We start from the raw sequence: 3,750 nt of genomic DNA, 5'->3' as shown, positions 1-3,750 counted from the left end.
TCCAAGACCCTATCTGTGTGACAGACGAAGGTGCATCGTCTGGGGCGGGACAGGGCCGCCGACCGCTATGGAAGTCGAGTCGGGTGGCTCGTGCACTTCCAGGGTCCAAGACCCTCTCTTCGTGACCGACGAAGGTGCTCTGTCTGGGGCGGTACGGGGCCGCCGACCGCTATGGAAGTCGAGTCGGGTGGCTCGTGCACTTCCAGGGTCCAAGACCAACGCGTTTGACCGACGAAGGTGCCCCGTCCCCGGGCACGGACGGGGACGGGCCCGGCCTCCGGGCCGCCGTGGAAGTCGAGTCGGGTGGCTCTCGCACTTCCAGGGTCCTCGACCCTATCTGTCTGACCGACGAAGGCGCTTCGTCTCGGGCGGGCCAGGGCCGCCAGCCGCTATGGAAGCCGAGTCGGGTGGCTCGTGCGCTTCCAGGGTCCACGACCCTGCCTTCGTGACCGACGAAGGCGCTCTGTCTGGGGCGGTACAGAGCCGGGCCCCGTCCAGCAGGGGACGGTGGCCCGAACAGGTGCCATCGGGTATATAGGGAAGAGCACCTCGCTGACTCTCCAAGGTGATAGGCTACCGGATCCCAGGACCTCTCGAGCCCAGCGAGAGGCCTCTCGAGCGGACACAAATGCCTCGAAAAAGTCCCTCTGCACTGAGGTAGTGACGATTCTTATTACGAATGGTAAATCATCCAAGGAAGGGACGAACCCGGCTGGCCTCGGCCGTTAAACGAGCCGGCTTCGTTCGGCCGCTAAACGAACCGGCGTCGTTCGGCCGCAAAACGAACCGGCGTCGGCCGCTAAACGAAACCCCGGGCGGGACAGGGCCGCCCACGTCTCAGCCTTAATGACCCGTTACGGGGTGACGCCCGGATACGCTTTGTGTGTCATGGCCCTGAGATTCTGGAAATCGAACTGCGCCTGGGGCAGGCCTCCCGCCCGGCCGACGTTAGCGCGTCGGCCGCCATGGGCGGTCGGTTCCTCCCCGACCCGGCGCTCTCGCCTCCAGGGGGCTCTCCGGAGCCCGCCCGACCCTTTCGCGGGAGACTCAGACGGTCCGTCAGACGCGAAGGTCCGCCACCGGCGGCCGGCGAGGGCCTCGGCGACCGAGGGCGGAGACGCCCCCGGCCCGTCGCGGCCACCCGGCCCCGCGAAACGCACCTTTCCTCGGTTACGGCCCACCCGGCCGCCCCTCAGCCTACGAGAGGGGAGAGCCACACGAGAGTGGCCCCGGTCCCACTCCCCCCGGGGGGTGGAAACCGGGACCCGCGCCGCGTGAACCCCGGGTCAGAGCGAGGCTCTCCTACGGCTACTACCTGGTTGATCCTGCCAGTAACATATGCTTGTCTCAAAGATTAAGCCATGCAGGTCTAAGTGCACACGGCGGTACAGTGAAACTGCGAATGGCTCATTAAATCAGTTATGGTTCCTTTGATCGCTCCACCCGTACTTGGATAACTGTGGCAATTCCAGAGCTAATACATGCAAACGAGCGCCGACCCGGCCCGCGAGGGCCGGGGACGCGTGCATTTATCAGACCCAAAACCCATCCGGGACGCGTCTCCGGGCGCGCCCCGGCCGCTTTGGTGACTCAGGATAACCTCGAGCCGATCGCGCGCCCCCGCGGCGGCGACGACTCATTCGAATGTCTGCCCTATCAACTTTCGATGGTACTTTAGGCGCCTACCATGGTGACCACGGGTGACGGGAATCAGGGTTCGATTCCGGAGAGGGAGCCTGAGAAACGGCTACCACATCCAAGGAAGGCAGCAGGCGCGCAAATTACCCACTCCCGACTCGGGGAGGTAGTGACGAAAAATAACAATACAGGTCTCTTTCGAGGCCCTGTAATTGGAATGAGCGTATCCTAAACCCATGGGCGAGGACCCATTGGAGGGCAAGTCTGGTGCCAGCAGCCGCGGTAATTCCAGCTCCAATAGCGTATATTAAAGTTGCTGCAGTTAAAAAGCTCGTAGTTGGATCTCGGGAGCGAGCTTGCGGTCCGCCGCGAGGCGAGCCACCGCACGTCCCGTACCCCTGCCTCCCGGCGCCCCCCGGATGCCCTTAACTGGGTGTCCGGTCCGGGGCCCGGAGCGTTTACTTTGAAAAAATTAGAGTGTTCAAAGCAGGCCGCAGCCCGCCTGAATATCTCAGCTAGGAATAATGGAATAGGACTCCGGTTCTATTTTGTGGGTTTCCGGAACCCGGGGCCATGATTGAGAGGGACGGCCGGGGGCATTCGTATTGCGCCGCTAGAGGTGAAATTCTTGGACCGGCGCAAGACGGACGAGAGCGAAAGCATTTGCCAAGAATGTTTTCATTAATCAAGAACGAAAGTCGGAGGTTCGAAGACGATCAGATACCGTCGTAGTTCCGACCGTAAACGATGCCGACCCGCGATCCGGCGGCGTTATTCCCATGACCCGCCGGGCAGCGTGCGGGAAACCACGAGTCTTTGGGTTCCGGGGGGGAGTATGGTTGCAAAGCTGAAACTTAAAGGAATTGACGGAAGGGCACCACCAGGAGTGGAGCCTGCGGCTTAATTTGACTCAACACGGGAAACCTCACCGGCCCGGACACGGAAAGGATTGACAGATCGATAGCTCTTTCTCGATTCTGTGGGTGGTGGTGCATGGCCGTTCTTAGTTGGTGGAGCGATTTGTCTGGTTAATTCCGATAACGAACGAGACTCCGGCATGCTAAATAGTTACGCGGCCCCGCGCGGTCGGCGTCCAACTTCTTAGAGGGACAAGTGGCTCTCAGCCACGCGAGATGGAGCAATAACAGGTCTGTGATGCCCTTAGATGTCCGGGGCTGCACGCGCGCCACAATGGGCGGATCAGCGTGTGTCTACCCTGCGCCGAGAGGCGCGGGTACCCGCTGAACCCCGCTCGTGATCGGGACTGGGGATTGCAACTGTTTCCCATCAACGAGGAATTCCCAGTAAGCGCGGGTCATAAGCTCGCGTTGATTAAGTCCCTGCCCTTTGTACACACCGCCCGTCGCTACTACCGATTGATGGTTTAGTGAGGTCCTCGGATCGGCCCCGCCGGGGCTCCTCGCGGGCCCTGGCGGAGCGCCGAGAAGACGATCGAACTTGACTATCTAGAGGAAGTAAAAGTCGTAACAAGGTTTCCGTAGGTGAACCTGCGGAAGGATCATTAACGGGAGCGCCGGTTGCCCGGGCGCGTCTCGTCCGCGGCGGGGGCCTCCGGGCGTCCCGCCACCCCGTCTCAGACAAGGTTCCGGACTCGGTGACCTGTACCAGGCGCGCCCTCTCGCCGGGGCGCGCCCCCCGGCGGGTTCCCCACAGGCCGGCCTCCCCCTCCTCCGGGAGGGGGGTCCGTCCGCGGGGCCAAGGACCCCGAGCCCCTCCCGCCCAGGCGGGGAGGCCGGGGCGCCGCCCGGGCACCCCCCCCTTTTATTTTCCCACCACCGCGCTCTCCTCCGGGGAGAGCGCGTCGAACGACCGGCCTCTCTGAGCGTGAACCGAAAAACCATATGACAACTCTTAGCGGTGGATCACTCGGCTCGTGCGTCGATGAAGAACGCAGCTAGCTGCGAGAACTAATGTGAATTGCAGGACACATTGATCATCGACACTTCGAACGCACATTGCGGCCCCGGGTTCCTCCCGGGGCCACGCCCGTCCGAGGGTCGCTTTCCCGTCGATCGGACCCGCGCCTCCTCCGACAGCCCGCCTCCGGGCGGGCCGGTGGGTCGCGGCGCCCGCGGCTGGAGCGTCGAGGGC

The 3,750-nt window shown here is 63.0% G+C and overlaps 2 non-coding genes across 2 annotated transcripts; both read left to right on the top strand.

The window, feature by feature from the left end:
* Positions 1–1,312: 1,312 nt before the first annotated feature.
* On the top strand, positions 1,313–3,163 carry LOC141281775 (18S ribosomal RNA). The gene has a single exon (XR_012336140.1). It is a non-coding gene; the product is annotated as an 18S ribosomal RNA (ribosomal RNA).
* A 342-nt stretch (positions 3,164–3,505) lies between these two features.
* Positions 3,506–3,659, top strand: LOC141281774 (5.8S ribosomal RNA). The gene has a single exon (XR_012336139.1). It is a non-coding gene; the product is annotated as a 5.8S ribosomal RNA (ribosomal RNA).
* Positions 3,660–3,750: the final 91 nt, after the last annotated feature.

The sequence above is a fragment of the Paramisgurnus dabryanus genome, unplaced genomic scaffold (genome assembly GCF_030506205.2).
Source record: "Paramisgurnus dabryanus unplaced genomic scaffold, PD_genome_1.1 h2tg000264l_1_43245__unordered_in_group16, whole genome shotgun sequence".
Taxonomy (NCBI): Eukaryota; Metazoa; Chordata; class Actinopteri; order Cypriniformes; family Cobitidae; genus Paramisgurnus; species Paramisgurnus dabryanus.
Note: the sequence above shows the minus strand (reverse complement) of the source record. Positions and strands in the feature narration are given on the sequence as shown.